An 18,867-nucleotide genomic window follows, 5' to 3' on the forward strand; every position below is an offset into this window, starting at 1 on the left:
CAAGCATGGGTTGTGATGACAGCAGATAATGGGGACAGGACTTCCTCCAAATTGAGGGGAGAAGAAGCACAAATTTAGTCTTGGAAATGTTGAACTCAAGGGAATCAGCAGATGTCAAGTGGCACGGGGAAGCAGGCAGTTAAAATTTGATTAGCTGTGCCTATCTAGAGCTCAGAAAGAAAGAGTACAGAGACAGACATCAATAGATGAGATTGCTAGGAAAATAATATAGGGAAATAAGAAGATCTAGAATGGAGCCCTCACAGTACCATTTAAAAATCAGGTAGAGAAGAAGGAATCAGCAAGCAAGACTGAGGAAGCACGTGTCTGACTCATTAGCTACTGTGTTTCCCAGGGCCGAGCCTGGTGCTTTGCAGAGTAATCAATAAATATTTACTGAAGTGATACATATATCACCTTGGCTGTCTTTTCTCAGGGAGAGAAACAAAGCCATGGTAATAAGCTCTTGCTGCAAAGGTCCTGGGTAACAAATGAGTCTAAAGCTCAGGGCTTCGTAGCCAGTTCCAGTCTGTTCCACACATCCCAGATGGGGCTGAGCCTAAAGGGCAGTATTGACTCAGTCTCACTAAAGGCTGCCAAGACTTTTAGAGCCGTCCACATCCATTGGCAAGATATGGTCAAGGCCAAAGTCAAGAGTCAGGAAGGAGAGTGGCGCCTGTGGCTCAGTGAGTAGAGCGCCGGCCCCATATACCGAGGGTGGCGGGTTCAAACCCAGCCCTGGCTGAACTGCAACCAAAAAATAGCCAGGCGTTGTGGCGGGCACCTGTAGTCCCAGCTGCTCGGGAGGCTGAGGCAGGAGAATCGCGGAAGCCCAAGAACTAGAGGTTGCTGTGAGTCCTGTGACATCATGGCACTCTACCGAAGGCGGTGAAGTGAGACTCTGTCTCTACAAAAAAAAAAAAAAAAAGAGTCAGGAAGGAGATGAGAAGGAACACCTGCTTTAGATTCTGAGCCATCCTGGCTCAGATCCTGGTTCTACCTCTAATAAATGCACAAAATCAGTCAAATCACTTAGCCTATTTTAGCCTCATTTCTCCCTTCTTTTTTTTTTTTTTTTTTTTTTTGTAGAGACAGAGTCTCACTTTATGGCCCTCGGTAGAGTGCCATGGCCTCACACAGCTCACAGCAACCTCCAACTCCTGGGCCTAAGTGATTCTCCTGCCTCAGCCTCCCGAGTAGCTGGGACTACAGGCGCCCGCCACAACGCCCGGCTATTTTTTTGTTGTTGTTGCAGTTTGTCCGGGGCCGGGTTTGAACCCGTCACCCTCGGCATATGGGGGCGGCGCCTGTGGAGAAATGGGGGCGGTGCCTGTGGCTCAGTCGGTAGGGCGCCGGCCCCATTTCTCCCTTCTTTAAAATGAATATAATAGTAGCTACTTTGGGGGTTTTGAGGATTATGCATGCCATATGCGAAGTACCTATGACCCATGGTAGCTGTGCAATAATTAGTAGCTACTGAAGCCCATGACTCACTTTCCAATAGTACCCCTCCCCCTGAGAAGCACAGCCACATTACCCAGAGCTCCATGCTCACATTTCAGGTAGAGATGTGTTCACATCCTAGGTAGCCAATGGGAAAACTCACCCTAAATCCAGTCTCTGAGATGTACCCTGGGGCTTGGAAGGGCACGAGAAAGATAATCAAGAAGTCTTAAGCCTGCAATCAGTGTAACCTGGCTTATTGTACCCTCAATGAATCCCCAACAATAAAAATAAATAAATAAATAAATAAAAAGAAGTCTTAAGCCAGGGTCCAACGCAGCCATTTACCAAATGCCTCCTAGATTTGTTGAAGGTAACATGTAGTTTCCACCCAGTCCAAACCCACTCTGCCAAGAGGTGCCCTCACAAGGAAGCCCCTTCCTTTCCAGGCCCTGCCTTTAGTTCTACCTGTGTTTTGAGTGGAACCAAAATATTAATGGGGAATAAATTCTGCAGGCAAATAGTTTCTCCAAATGGGACTTTTCCCAGATTGCATTTGAACCAGACCTTGGCCTGAAATGCAATATCCAGAGCTTTTTTGTAGCTTTCTCTGTGGCTTGAGAGGCCTTTTTCCATAAATGCTTATGTAGAGATAAAGAATTTATGAGACCCACTGAGATGTCTGGCTTCAGTCCCAGGTTTATCTACTGAAAGCCATTCTCTTTTCTTCTTATCCACTGTTTGGTGAATTACCAGAGGAGCAATCAGGAAATAGAAGCTCAATGTTATTGTTTTCATTACTTCATAATGAGCATTCCATATGTTTGTCTTTAACTCTTAAGAAATCTATCTCTAAAATTCATCATTCTTTTTCAGATCTCATGCTGCAGGTTTTCTTGAACATTAATTAATTCATTTATTCTACAAGGATTCATTGAGCACCTACATGTGTCAGGCACCACACTAGGGCCAGATGTTTTGCAGTGAGTTAATATTCAGTAATTGTCCTGTGGTGAGTATAGCTCAGGAAATAGGGGCTCAAAAAGACTAAAATTGGCCGAAGTTGACCACAAGTTTAGGCTGAGATTGAAAATCACATATCCTAAAAAAAAAAAAAAAAGAAAATCACATATCCTGGCAATACAAGGTATGTAATTTGCAAAGCCCCATGGTTGCTGATAATATGGGGACACATCCAAAAATTACTGAGAATTTCAAGTAGCAATAGCCAGGTGTGAAACCAAATAAGGCCCTCTACCCCACACCCACATAGCTGGCCCTGCTCTCTGAGTCATAATTTTTAAATCTGTTTCTACTCATTCCATAATCAAATGAGTATGAAAGAAAGGGGCAAAATAAGGAGTAATCTCTCAAATAGAGAAGGAACAGGAAATTCACACATGGTTTTTCTGTTAGCCAGCCTGTTGTTGGAGTTAAATATTTAGACCAAGTCCTATCTTAATAAATTCCCATCTCCCTCCATCTTACATATAGGAGCTAGGAATTGCAAACACACTTGTCTATGAATGGATTCTATGTAACGAAAAGACCTTTACATACATAAACATCCAAAGCAGCCCAGTGTGCAGATGAGCTGGCTACTTGTGCATTGATATATTGTTACCAAGGGCTCCGTGGTTTTTCTGATTCCTGTCTTTTCTTTCTTTCTTTTTTTTTTTTTTATTGTTGGGGATTCATTGAGGGTACAATAAGCCAGGTGATTCCTGTCTTTTCAAAGGGAACATCAGCTGCCAGGGAAAGGGAGCAAAATAGCTCTACCCTTCACCTGAGACTGTAAACCAAAATTGGCCTGATTAAACCCTATATTCTGACAATGATGTGCCCCAACCTCATTCACCCTATAGGAGTACAGAACTTATTTATTTATTTATTTATTGGCCTGATAACTAGTTTGTTGGACTGGAACTGGTGTGTGGGAAGATGCCTGAGTAGGGGGAGGGCAAATGTGCCAGTCAGACAGCACACACATCTGGCCGGCATCAGTAGTCTGGGCTGTCTTCTCAGTAGGAATTTACTCTGTGAGATTAAAAAATCACGTCAGGAATTCTGAGAAGATGGATGACTTGCAGCAACCCTCGGCAGAGCCTCCTGACCAGAGGGAGAACAACTTGGCAGAATCAGACTCTATGAAGCCAAAGGTGGGAAGCTGAGACAAGAAAGAAATTCAGCAAGCTGTGACCCCAAGGAAGATCATTCAAAAACAAACAAACAAACAAACAAATTACAGGTAAAAAGCCTGTTGACTAGAGGACAGGAGACTCCTCCCCCAAGCGGTAGGCCCAGCGCAGACTCTCTGTGAACAAGCAGGGAACAAAAGACCTCTCATTTTGCCTCACTGGAGAGAGCCACTAAACACTGGGTTTCTTTCTCCAGGAAGGTCCCACTTGTGAACCTAGACACCACCCCACAAGGCATAAAATTGGACAGATATTTTCCCCCACAAGTCCAAACTCCCAGTCCACCCTTCCCCCCTCACATGGCAGTCTGAAGTTCTATCCCCTGCAGAGCACAGAGCGTTTGGTCTTTTCCTGAGAGATCTTGGAATCACTGAACATCAGGACAGAATCTGTGACTACTGGGGAAGAAAGGGCATGGGAAGAAAGGGACACTTGGTGGGAGGACGAACAATCCCCTAGTTATGATTTTGCCTGGCCAGTGGTGGTGTTGACCCTTGGTTTGGGCTGTGTCTGGCAGGAAGGGATGCAAAACAACCAGCTCTTTCTGCATGCACAAGCGGGAGAGTGGTTGCCTGGTGTAGGCTGAGTTAGGCGGGTCAGGGCAATCCCTGACCCCAGCTGGGCAGGCAAGCAGAGGCTTGCCAGGTGTGGACAGAGACCTGATGGCAAGGGTATGGTCCCCTGACTCTAACAGAGCTGGCAAGCTTCCGGGTGTGGACTGAGACCTGTGGGCAGGGTTGTGGTCCCCTGATTACAACTGGTCTGGTGAGCAGAGGCTTGCTGTGTGTGGATTGAGAACAGTGGGTGAGGTCATGGATGCTGGGCTCCAATTGTGCTCTTAGAGACCCTTGGATCCCTCTCTGTTGATCAGGGTTTGTACTGCCTGAGACAATTTGATCGGAACTCATGTCTGGGACTGTCCACCCAGGAGCACTCTGAGGTTGACCTTCAAAATTCTGTAGTAGAAAAGAACTGAAGGGTGGGGGCGGGGCACTGCTGCTGTCTGTATATCTCCACGGCCAAGATTTAAAACCTAATACCATGGCTTCTTAGGATAGGGTAGATGTTGGCTGATATCAAAACAGAGCTAGCTTGCACTGTCTCACCAAGTAGGTCCTCAGAGTCTCCAGCCAAAACTCTGAAAGGGGCCTTTGTAAGGTTGTAGGGAATAAACCACAATTACAAAGCCTAGTGCTTTAGTAAGGGGCTGACTATCTCTACTATTTGGGAACCCAAATTCAATCTCACCCTACTAGTTCTAATAACCAAACAGTGGAAAATAAACATGATGCAGAACCAACAGACAAACTCTGGCAACATGAATAACCAGAGTAGATCAACCCCACCTAAGGAATGACAAAGGAGATACAACTGAAGAGGCTATGCATAGACAAAAGGCTGAAATGTTAGAAATAGAATTCAGAATATGGATGGCACATAAGATGAACAGAATGGAAGAAAAGTGAGAAATTGAAATCCAAAGAGTAGTTCTAAAGTTGTCTCAAGAAATTAATGAATTCAAAGTCCAAATCACCAAAGATATGGACATAATGAGAAAAGAGATAGCAGAGCTCAAGGCAATGAAAAAGTGATTTGAGGAGCTACAAAATACGGTAGAATCCCTCAGTAATAGAGCTGACCAGGCAGAAGAAAGGATCTCTGAAACTGAAGACAAAGCTTTTGAATGTTCCCAAACACTCAAAGAGGCAGAAAAATGGAGAGCAAAAACTGATCATTCCCTGAGAGAGTCGTGGGATCATTTCAAAAGATCAAACATTTGTCTTACTGGAATTCCTGAAGGAGAAGAAGATGGTCCTAAAGATGCTCTACTCCAAGAGATCTTGGAGGAGAATTTTCCAAGCACTGCATGATATACAGAAATCCAGATATTAGATTGTTTCAGAACCCCAGTAAGACTCAATCCAAACAAAGCATTTCTTAGACATATTGTAAATAACTTTGCCAAAGTTAAGATGAAAGAGAAAATTCTGCAAGCAGTCAGATGTAAGAAAAGCATTTCTTCCTACAAAGGAAGAAATATCAGAATGACTGCAGATCTCTCAGTTGAAATGTTTCAAGCCAGAAGAGAATGGTCATCAACCTTCAATCTCTTAAAACAAACCAACTTTCAGCCTATGATCCTGTATCCAGCTAAACTGAGTTTCATTTGTGATGAAGAAATCAAATAGTTCAATGACATACACATGTTGAAGGAATTTCCCATAACTAAACTCTCCAGGATATTTCAGACACATTCCCCACAATGAGCAGCACAATGTTCTACCACCAAAGTAAACTCACTCAGAAATTTTTGAACAAAATCCACTTCCACAGTGGTGAAAGGATTAAAAAAGTCTTTCAAAAAATATGATACCCAAAACACTACCAGGCTTATTATTTCAATTAATGTGAATGGTTTCAATGCCCTTTCTAAAGAGGCACAGGTTGGCTGACTGGATCTGTTGCATACAAGAATCGGTGGGATCACACCTGTGGTGCATATTACAGGCGTATTTGTGAAACTTGGTAAATGTAGAATGTAAATGTTTTGGCACAGTAACTGAGATAACGCCGGAAAGGCTATGCTAACCACTGTGATAAAAATGTGTCAAATGGTTTATGAAGTGAGTGTATGATGCCCCATAATCATATCATTGTATACAGTTATGATTTAATAAAAAAAAAAAAAAAGAATCTCATCTTACCTTAAAGGATAAAAATAGACTCAGGGTGAAGTGATAGACTTCTATAATACAGGCAAATGGAAAGCAGAAAAATGCAGGGGTTGCGATTTTAATTGCAGATAGAATTGGCTTTAAACCAACAAAACTAAAGAAAAGTAAGGATGATCACTACATATTTGTCAAGAGAAACACCCAACATGAAGAGATTTCAATATTTAACATTTATGCTCCCTACCAGAATGCTTCTCAATTTATAAAGCAAACCCTAATGGATATGCACAACTTGATATCTTTCTGCACTATAATAGTTGAAGATTTTAACTTCAAAATCCTTAAAATCCATTAATAGTTTTGGATAGGTCCTCCAAGGAGAAACTAAACAAAGAAATATTAGACTTAAACCTGACCCTAGAACAAATGCACTTAGCAGACCTCTACAGAATATTTCACCCTAATAAAACTAATTATACATGATTCTCATCAGCCCATGGATCATCCTCCAAAATTGATCATATCTTAGTACATAAGTCTAACCTCAGCAAATTTAAAAGAATAGAAATTATTCCTTGTATATTCTCAAACCACCATGGAATGAAAGTTGAACTCAACAGCAACAGGAATCTTCATACTCAAACAAAGTCATGTAAACTAAATAACCTTATGCTGAATGATAACTCTATCAAAGATGAGATTAAGAAGGAAATCACCAAGATTTTTAAATCACCAAGAAATTACTTTCTTTGCATTATTATTATTATTGCTTAATATTTCGATGTAGCAATTGTCTGATTCCTTCTCTGAATGTATTTATGTTTGTTTGTTCTTTACGAGGTTTTTGTTTCTAGTCCTTATCTTAAAAATTGTTATTTTTATTAAATTTTAAGCCTTTTTAATTTTGTGAAGGCAAAAAAAAATGGAAACCTAATAAACACATGTATGTGCTAAAAAAACAAAAGAGGAAGGAAGTCATCAAATTTCTGGAACAGAATAATAATGAAGACACAAATTATCAAAACCTGTGTGATACTGCAAAGGCAGTCCTAAGAGGGAAATTTATAGCATTGAAAGCCTTCATGAAGAAAACAGAAAGAGAGAAACTCAACAACTTAATGGATCATCTCAAGCAACTGGGAAAGGAAGAACATTCCAACCCCAAACCCAGCAGAAGAAAAGAAATAACAAAAATTAGGGCAGAATTAAATGAAATTGAAAACAAAAGAATCATTCAGAAGATCAAGGAAAGAAAAAGTTGAATTTTTGAAAAGAATAATAAAATTGATCGACCTTTGGCCAACCTAACCAGAAATAGAAAAGTAAAATCTCTAATATTGTGTATCAAAAATGATAAAGGAGAAATAACAACACCTCAGAAATTTTTTAAAAAATCCTCAATGATTACTACAAAAATCCCTATTCCCAGAAATATGAAAATCTGGAGGAAATGGACCAATACCTGGAAGCATGCCACCTTCCTAGAGTCAACCAGAAAGAAATAGAAATCTTGAATAGACCTATATCAATCACTGAAATAGCATCAATAATACAAAATCTCCCAAAAAAGAAAAGTCCGGGACCAGATGGCTTCACATCAGAATTCTACCAAACCTTTAAAAAGAAACTAGTACCTATATTATACAAACTTTTCCAAAGCATAGAAAAAAAAGGAATACTTCCCAACACATTCAATGAAGCAAATATCATCCCGATCTGCAAACCGGGAAAGGATCCAACAAAGAAAGAAAATTATAGACCAATATCATTAATGAATATCAATGCAAAAATATTCATAAGATCTTAGCAAACAGAATTCAACAACACATCACAAAAATTATACACCATGATCAAGTTGGTTTTATTTCAGGGTTACAGGGTTTGTTCAATATATGCAAATCTATAAATCTAATACATCACATAAATAAAATAAAAAACAAAGACCATGAGATTCTCTCAATAGATGCAGAACAAGCTTTTGACAATATCCAGCATCCTTTCATGATCAGAACACGTAAGAAAATAGGCATAGAAGGGACATTTTTTAAACTGATAGAGGCCTTCTACAGAAAACCCACAGCCAATATCATATTGAATAGTGTAAAATTGAAAACACTTCCACTCAGATCAGGAATGAGGCAAGGATGTCCACTGTCTCCACTTCTATTCAACATAGTAATGGAAGTCTTAGCCAACACAATCAACCAAAAGAAGGTAATCAATGGTATCCAAATAGAGTCAGAGGAGATCAAACTCTCACTCTTTGCTGATGATATGATTCTATACCTATCCCAGGGACTCAACTACAAAACTCTTAGAAGTGATCAAGGAATACAGCAGTGTCACAGGATAGAAAACTAATACTTATAAATCAGTAGCTTTTGTATATGCCAACAATACAACAATTTTCAGTCAAGCTGAAAATATAGTCAAGGACTCTATTCCTTTTACAGTAGTGCCAAAGAAGATGAAATATCTGGGAATTCACCTAACAAAGGACGTGAAAGATCTCTATAAAGAGAATTATGAAACTCTGAGAAAATAAATAGCAGAAGATGTTAACAAATGGAAAAACATACCATGCTCATGGCTGGGAAGAATCAACATTGTTAAAATGTCCATACTACACAAAGCAATCTACATATTTAATGCAATCCCTACTAAATCATCATTGCCATACTTTAAAGAGTGTGAAAAAATAGTACTTCATTTTATATGGAATCAGAAAAAAACTCAAATAGCCAATACATTACTCAGAAATAAAAACAAATCAGGAGGTATTACATCACCAGACTTCAGGCTATACTATAAATCGATGGTGATCAAACCAGCATGGTAAAACAGAGAGGTAGATTTATGGGACAGACATAATAGAGAACCAAGAGATGAACCCAGCTACTTATGATCATTCGATATTCAACAAGCCTATCAAAAAAATTCAATGTGGGAAAAACTCCCTATTTAATAAATGATGCTGGGTGAACTGACTGGCGACTTGTAGAAGACTGAAATTGGACCCCTGCTTTTCACCATAAACAAACATTGATTCTCACTGGATAAAAGATTTAAACTTAAGACATGAAACTATAAAAATACTAGAAGAGAGTGCAGGGAGAACACTTGAAGAAATCAGCCTGGAAGAATATCTTATGAGGAGGCCCCCCCTGGGCAATTGAAGCAACACCAAAAATCCATTACTGGGGTCTGATCAAACTAAAAAGCTTTTGCACAGCCAAGAGAACAGTAAGTAAAGCAAACAGACAACCTACAGAATGGGAGAAGATTTTTGCAGGTTATGCTTCCGACAAAGGTCTGATAACTAGAATCCACAGAGAACTCAAACTAATCAATAAGAAAAGAATAAATAACCCCATTTCTATGTAGGCAAGAGACTTGAACAGAAACTTCTCTGATGAAGACGGGCACATAGCCTACAAACACATGAAAAAATGCTCATCATCTTTAATCATCAGAGATATGCAAATCAAAACCACTTTGAGATATCATCTAACTCCAGTAAGACTAGCCCATATAACAAAATCCCCAAACTACAGATGTTGGCATGGATGTGGAGAGAAGGGAACACTTCTTCACTGCTGCTGGGACTGCAAGCTAATATGATACTTTTGGAAAGAAGTTTGGAGAACACTCAAAGAACTAAAAGTAGACCTACCATTCAATCCTGCAATTCCTCTACTAGGTGTATACCCAGATGATCAAACATCATTTTACAACAAAGACATTTGCAACAGAATGTTTATTGCAGCCCAATTCATAATTGCCAAGATATGGAAACAGACCAAGTGCCCATAGACCTATGAATGGATTAACAAATTGTGATATAGGTACACCATGGAATACTATGCAGTCATAAAAAATATGGAGATGTCTCATCTTTAATGTTTACCTGGATGGAGCTGGAACATATTCTTCTTAGTAAAGTATCTCAAGAATGGAAAAAAAAGTATCCAATGTACTCAATACTACTATGGTATCAATATATAATCACCTATGCATTCATACAAATGGTAAAACATAACTATAGTCCAGAAAGTAGAAGGGAAGAGGAGAAAGAGGGGAGGGAAGGAGGAGGTGGAAGGATGGAAGGTATTTGTGGGGGAACCTCACCTCATGTGCATGATGCAATGGTACATTTCAAAACTATTAAGAAAAGAGTATAATTGTGATGGATGTGTTAATCAGTTCAATGTAAGCATTTCGTTGTATATCAAATCAGTACACTGAACCCCATAAATGTATCAATGTACACAGTTATGATTTAATAAAAACAAAAAAATTAAAAAAAAAATTACTTCACTTTCTGGACTTCTGTTTTCCTATCTTAGAAACAAGTAGATGGGACCAGATTAAGTCAAAGTCTCCATCCAGCTCTCACTGCCATCTGAGTCATCACCTGCGTCTTCTGGGCTGTCCATGGTCCTAGGAAGGAGGTCCTGACTTGTCAGAGAAAGGTAGAGGAGAATAATTAAATGTCTTTTTTTTGTTTCACAGCTGGAAAGCAACAGACCTTACAGCCTGGACTTAGAAAACATCTTGGGGTGGTTTCCTTCTCTGACCCCCTTGTGGGGCTGGGGCTGGGCGGTGCAGACAAAGGTCATGCAAGCAGCCACCTCATGGCCAGGCCTTAGCCTCAGCCAGAATGTGGTACCCCTGTGCTGGGAGCTGCCTACCTTGTGCCCCACTCAGGCCTCTCCTCCCTGTGTTAAGGGTTCAACATGCCTTCCCTGCATCTACCTTTCACTATCAGGCCACAACACTAGATGTGATTGCAAAAGCCACTTGGGCTCACTGTTGCACAAAGCCAGGTTGAGGGAGAGAGAAGATCCCTGCTAAGAGGAGCCTTCTGCTTCCACCCCTTCTCCCTACCCAGGTTTTCTTCTCAGCTCTCACTCTAACACCCATCTCAGAAGCTCCCACATTGTGTACAGGCACTGAGGGAAGAGACTATTGAAAGTATAGAGCGCATGTGGCCAACTTTCCCTTCCTTATTACATCTCTCTTGGGATGATCTGTATCTCATGTTTAGAAAGCCCTGGGCACTGTCCTTGGTCATAGTGGAAGTTTAACTGACTTGAACTTGATTGGCCTTGAAACCAACTGAAAGACACAAAACTCCGTTCTCCTGCAGGCCCTGGTACTCACTGGATGGCTGGACGATCCCAAGGAGAGAATACTTTAAATCTAGAACCATCAGGAGATCAAGGGTAGGTAGAAAGACCTGCTGCATGGGACGTTGTGAGGGTTTTGGAAGAAGCTCACAACACTGTGAGCTCCTCGGAAGAAATAATGGTCCTGAGTGTCTTAGTAAAAAGCAGATTGATTGGGGTGGGGGATGAGGGAGTTGGACATTCCTCTGCCATTTTAGGTGAAGAAAAAAATTAGTTATTTCCCTTCCTCCCAATTCCACAGCATATATGTGTATACACACAAATACACATACACAAATGGGTAAAAGAATAAAATTAAAGTTGAAATTTCTACCAGATTGGTAAATGGGCTATGGAGAATTTTAAATAGTTTTGAGTAGGGTTTCCAAAGAAAGGAGAAGTATGCCTTCATAACAATTTTTCTCCAGAAGGATTTTGGGCTCCTTTACTATGGTCATTTTTCAACTTCTCCACAAAACACTAATATGATGTCTAGTCGGTAACCCACATTTGAGTGCTCTTAAAGATGGTTCCAGGACAAACAGCAACCTAACCAAGGGTTTATGTGTTTATTCTTTGTAGCATTCTAGGTGTCTTTTGGCTGAAATAGATAAGGTAACATGCCAACATATGATTAAAAATTTTGTTGAAGGAAAGGATAACAGAAAAATGGCCACTAGGAAGTCCCAAGCATTTTTTTTTATCCACAGAAACATAAAGAAAGAAAGAAAGAAACTTTTTTTTTTTTTTTTTTTTTTTTTTTTGTAGAGACAGAGTCTCACTTGATGGCCCTCGGTAGAGTGCCATGGCCTCACACAGCTCACAGCAACCTCCAACTCCTGGACTTAAGCGATTCTCTTGCCTCAGCCTCCCGAGTAGCTGGGACTACAGGCGGAAAGAAACTTTTTGAAACAATGTTAGCAGAGTACTGGAAAATAGTCAAAGGTTTACATCAACTAAGTGAATTCATGACCAAGAAAAAGCCATCTTCAAAATGGTAAGAAAGTTTTGTGGTGACTTTACTCACTCTGCCCCACTTCTTCCCTGGTGTAGTGGCTGTCTTTGTCTTGAAGCAGCAGCATTCAGCCTAGTCTCCAGTTCCTTCCCTTGAACTAAAAGTATCACAGCAGACATTACTTGCCAAATGTACACATCTCTTTTACACCATCCGGAGATACCAGATGGACTGACTTAGTATTCTGTGTCGTATAACACAGAACATAGGTGGAAGAAGTGGACGTTGTTCATAAAAGCTACAAGATGACTACAGACCCAGATGCCTGGGGCAAAATATGAGACCACCTGAGGCCCAGATGGAATGATATTCTTTGAGAAATTAGGATATTCAGAAGCAGCTGTGTCTCCTGTATATGCTCAGGCAAGATGCACACTCAGATCAGGAACAGGTAAGGTCACCCATTGTCTCCACTGCTTTTTAACATTGTAATGGAAGTTTTAGCCATTGCAATTAGGGAAGAAAAGACAATCAAGGCTATCCATACAGGGTCAGAAGTGATCAAACTTTCGCTCTTCGTAGATGATATGATTGTATATCTGGAAAACACCAGGGATTCAACTACAAAACTCTTAGAAGTGATCAAGGAATATAGCAGCATCTCAGGTTACAAAATCAACACTCATAAATCAGTAGCCTTTATATATACCAACAATAGTCAAGCTGAAAAAACAGTCAAGGATGCTATTCCATTCACAGTAGTGCCAAAGAAGATGAACTATTTGGGAGTTTATCTAACAAAGGACATGAAAGGTCTCTATAAAGAGAACTATGAAACTTCAAGAAAAGAAATAGCTAAAAATGTTAACAAATGGAAAAACATACCATGCTCATGGCTGGGAAGAATCAACATTGTCAAAATGTCCACACTACCCAAAGCAATATACAATTTTAATGCAATCCCTACTAAAGCTCCACTGTTATACTTTAAAGATCTTGAAAAAATAATACTTCATTTTATATGGAATCAGAAAAAAACCTTGAATAGCCAAGATATTAATCAGAAATAAAAACAAAGCAGGTGGAATCATGCTACCAGATCTCAGACTACACTATAAATCAATAGTGATCAAAACAGCATGGTACTGGCACAAAAAAGAGAGGTGGATGTATGGAACAGAATAGAGAACCAAGAGATGAACCCAGCTACTTACCGTTATTTGATCTTTGAGAAGCCAATTAAAAACATTCAGTGGGGAAAAGATTCCCTATTTAACAAATGGTGCTGGGTGAATTGGCTGGCGAACTGTAGAAGACTGAAACTGGACCTGCACTTTTCACCTTTAACCAAGATAGACACTCACTGGATTAAAGATTTAAACTTAAGACATGAAACTATAAAAATACTAGAAGAAAGTGCAGGGAAAACTCTTGAAGAAATCGGCCTGGGCGAATATTTTGACCCCCGCAAGCAATTGAAGCAGCATCAAAAATATACTACTGGGACCTGATCAAACTAAAAAGCTTCTGCACAACTAAGAACACAGTAAGTAAAGCAAGCAGTCAGCCCTCAGAATGGGAGAACATATTTGCACGTTATGTCTCCAACAAAGGTTTAATAACCAGAATCCACAGAAAACTCAAACATATTAGCAAGAAAAGAATAAGTGATCCCATCTCAGGCTGGGCAAGGGACTTGAAGAGAAACTTCTCTGAAGAAGACAGGCGCACGGCCTACAGACATATGTAAAATGCTCATCATCCTTAATCATCAGAGAAATGCAAATCAAAACTACTTTGAGATATCATCTAACTCCAGTAAATTTAGTCCATATCACAAAATCCCAAGACCAGATATGTTGGCGTGGATGTGAAGAAAAGGAAACACTTCTACGCTGCTGGTGGGAATGCAAATTAATACATTCCTTTTGGAAAGATAAATGGAAAACACCTAGAGATCTAAAAATAGACCTGCCATTCAATCCTACAATTCTTCTACTAGGTATATACCCAGAAGACCAAAAATCACATTATAACAAAGATATTTGTACCAGAATGTTTATTGCAGCCCAATTCATAATTGCTAAGTCATGGAAAAATCCCAAGTGCCCATCGATCCATGAATGGATTAATCAATTATGATACATGTATACCATGGAATACTATGCAGCATTATAAAAAATGGAGACTTTACCTCTTTCATGTTTACGTGGATGGAGCTGGAACATATTTTTCTTAGCGAAGTATCTCAAGAATGGAAGAAAAAGTATCCAATGTACTCAGCCCTACTATGAAACTAATTTATGGCTTTCATATGAAAGGTATAACCCAATTATAACATAAGAATATGGGGAAGTGGGAGAGGGAGGGGAGGGGGGAGGATGGCCGGAGGGAGCGTGATTGGTGGGATCACATCTACAGTGCATATTACTACATGTGAAACTTACTGGATGTAGAGTGTAAATGTCTCAACACAATAACTAAGAAAATGCCAGGAAAGCTATGTTAACCAGTATGATGAAAATATGACAAATGATATATAAAACCAGTGTATGGTGCCCCAAGATTGCATTAATGTACACAGCTATGATTTAATAATGAATCACAATTAAATTATAAATTAATTATAAATAAATAATAAAAAAATTCCCACTCAATCATTGGAATTGATGAAGAAAAGGCAATTGACAAAGTTCAATTTGTGATAAAAATACTCAACAAATGATAAAAATTTATAATAAAAATTATAAATTTATTTATAATTTATAAATATAAAATTATAATTTATAAATTATAAATTAAATTTATAAATTTATTTGTTGAGTATTTATTATAAATAGAGTCAGAGGCAATTTCCTAGACTTAATAAAAGCCATCCACATATGAAAATCACTGCTAACATTATACTCAATAGTGAAGGACTAAAAGCTTTCCGCCTAAGATCAGGAACAAAATAAGGATGTCCATTTTTGGTACCTACGTTCAACATAGTACTTGTATTTCTAGCCTGAGCACTTAGGCAAGAAAAAGAAATAAAAGGCATTTGAATTGGAAAGGAATAAGTAAAATCATCTCCGTTCACGTATGGCATGATCTTATATGTAGAAAATGCAAAAGATTACACACACACACACACACACACACACACACACACACACACACACACTATTAGAGCTAAGAAACAAATTCAGCAAAGTTTAGGATAAAAAATCAACATAAAAATATAATTAGCTACATTTCTAAATAGTATCAATGAACAATCCAAAAAAGGAAATAGACAATTGCATTTGCAATAGCATCAAAAAGATCAAATACTTAGAAATAAATTTAATTAAGGAGGCTTTCAAAGACTTATACACTGAAAACTACAAAACATTGAAAATTAAGGCAGACATAAATAAGTGGAAAGATGTCTTGCGTTCATGAATTATAAATCTGAATATTACTAAGATTATGATACTATCCAAAGCAATCTACAGAGTCTAAGTAACCCTGGCAAAAGCCCAATAGTGTTTTTGCATAAATAAAAAAGTTTATCCTAAAATTCATATGAAATCTCAAAGGATGGTGAGGTGCCTGTGGCTCAAAGGAGTAAGGCACCAGCCCCATATGCCGGAGGTGGTGGGTTCAAACTCAGCCCCCGCCAGAAACTGCAAGAAAAAAAAAGAAAGAAAGAAATCTCAAAGGATCTTACATAGCCAAAACAATATGGAAAAAGAATTTGAAGCCTTCACATTTTATGATTTCAAAACTTCCTACAAAGCTAAAACAAAAGCAAACAGTGCCATATTTGTATAAGGATAGACATCTGCCCCAGTGGAATAGAGCAGAAAGCCCAGAAAACCCTCACCTTAGCATTCGCTGAAATTCAACAAGGGTTTGAAGAACATCCAATGAGAAAGGAAAATCTTTCCAGCAGTGCTAAGAAACTCCCATATCACAGGTAAAAGAACAAAGCTGCACCCTTACCTTATACCATATATAACAATTAGCTGAAACTTGACCATGGACCTAAATGTAGGAGCTAAAACTATAAAACTGTCAGCTAACAGTATGGCCAGTGACATTAACTAGCACTCACTCTGTTCTACTCTAACGGGGAAGCAGCAGACTACAAGAGACTGAACTGTACATTCAACTTTTGCTCACAAAAAGAAGCCAGGAAAATTTTATTAGTCCTTTAAAAAAAAGTTAATATAAAATTATGGCCAAAAAAGGAACTTAACTTTAGTAACACAGCTGGAACAATCTGCAGTGGTGGGAGAAAAGGTTTAATTTCCTTGATTTTCTGTGATTGTTGCTTGCTTGCTAGTCTCACAGTGATGGAAGCTGCACATTTTTTCGAAGAGAGGGAGAAGCTTCTGGGGGTTTGGTTCTCCCAGCAGCAACCTGACACAGAACAAGGATTCTGGGATCTTCCCACTATCCTGAGATCTGAGTGGGACATACTTTTGAAGGATGTGCAATGTTCAATTGTAAGTGTGACAAAAACTGACAAGCAGGAAGCATATGTACTTTCAGTGAGAGGAGCATGTTTGTCTCTAAGAGACATTTTATTTTATTTTAATTTTTTTGAGACATTTTATTTTAAAGATGCGGTGCCACCCTTCTGCTGAAAGCACTTGTTTCTATTGAAACTTGCTAGGGATTACAGTGAGTTTGATCACTTCAAAGCTTCTTTTATTCTCATAAGAATTGCATGAAGTCTTCTCACCAAGGATCCAAGGATACCCACATGGAAATTTCCCAGAAGAAATAGTTTCTAAATACAACTTTCCCAAATGGAGCAGCATATTGTATGTGACGTACGAATTCTGACTGTTGCTACTTATATACTCTGGATTTCCCAGAGAGTCAAGTAATCAATCAGCCAGCTCAAACCCTGGGAATGCTGGTGAGTGAGCTTGACCAGCAATTATGGACCAGATCTATATGAAAGATGATGTTACTGCAAAGGATGTTGCTCATGAGACTGGAATTTGTGACCTGGTAACAGGCTTTGTCACTGATGCCACATTGTTCAATCCTTGTGGGTATTTGATGAATGGAATGAAATCAGATGGAACTGATTGGACTGTTCACATCATTCCAGAACTAGAATTTTCTTATGTTAGCTTTGAAACAACATAAGTCAGACCTCCTCTGATGACCTGATCAGGAAAGTTGTGGAAGTCTTCACTCCAGGAAAATGTGTGACCACCTTGTTTGTTATCAGAGTTCTAAGGTCACACAGTGCTTTCCTCACCCCAGAAGATTGAAGGCTTTGAATGTCTTGATTGTCAGAGTGCTATGTTCAATGATTACAATTTTGTTTTTATCAGTTTTGCTAAGAAGCAGCAACAGCAGCAGAATTGACTAAGAAAAATGAAGAAAAAACACAAAAAGAGAACACATGTAGAAGGCATGGCTGCTTTCTAGATGTTAATACTGGGGACCATGCTTTCCATAACCACCACCTTGTAGTTGCAGAAAGCCCTAGGTGTGATGATAGTGTGATCATTTTGAATCGTATGCGTTATTATCTCAAAGAGTTAGATATCTTGCATGAATGCCGTCTTCTGTGCTTAGGTGTTCTATGCCACTCTTGCTGTGAAATTGAAGTGCATGTAGAAAAAACCTTTTAGTATATGAAACTTTACAACACTTGTGAAAACAATTCAATTTTGTTTATGCACAGTGTAATATTTCTCCAGGTATCCTCCAAAATTCCCCACAGACAAGGCTTTCGTCCTCATTAGGTGTTGGCCTCAGCCTAACCATTTGGGACTGTTCTTTTAAATTGCTGCCAGAATTTTACATCCCATTACCTTCACTTTTTAGAACTTATTCTTTACTAATGTTACTGGAACAATTTCTACTTCATACAGATGTTTTTTGCAACAGCAATTAAAGTTGGGTCCTCTTAAGAAAATGATTTCAGTTACTTATTTTATGTATTACTATTTTAACATTATTGGTCTGTGCATTTGCTCCTATAATTGATTTCTTCCTTCACTATGGTGTCTCCTCTAAGCTCTCCAAATAAAGCAATACACTGTCAACATTGTGGGTTTTTATACAAATCTTACTCCCCAGGTGGGGAAATTGGAGATAGTCCCTGGGCTTAAGGGCATGGGAATTGGCTTCTTTTTTATTGGTATGGGTTCTTTTGGATGATCGTAACAAAAATAAACTTCTCCAACATTGATTAGCAGGGAAGACCCATAGAGAATTGTAGATGGAGATTAGTGTATACTGGGTGAACTGTGGAAATCATTTGCAATTTGTGCTCCTCAGTGAATGAGATTAGCCTTTACTTAACTTGCTAAGTAGTAGCATAAAAGGGTTTTTATTGCTAAAATGATTACCAAGAAAGTTTAGCGTACAATTTATACTAGATTGAGTAAGTCGGGTCAGCTTGGATCATTGATGTTAACTTTTACTTTAGC

General features: G+C 38.9%; 1 pseudogene; it reads left to right on the top strand.

Moving 5' to 3' along the window:
• The first annotated feature begins 16,761 nt into the window (after positions 1-16,761).
• Positions 16,762-17,794, top strand: LOC128597298 (S-adenosylmethionine decarboxylase proenzyme-like; annotated as a pseudogene).
• Positions 17,795-18,867: the final 1,073 nt, after the last annotated feature.

The sequence above is a fragment of the Nycticebus coucang genome, chromosome 10 (assembly GCF_027406575.1).
Source record: "Nycticebus coucang isolate mNycCou1 chromosome 10, mNycCou1.pri, whole genome shotgun sequence".
Lineage (NCBI taxonomy): Eukaryota > Metazoa > Chordata > Mammalia > Primates > Lorisidae > Nycticebus > Nycticebus coucang.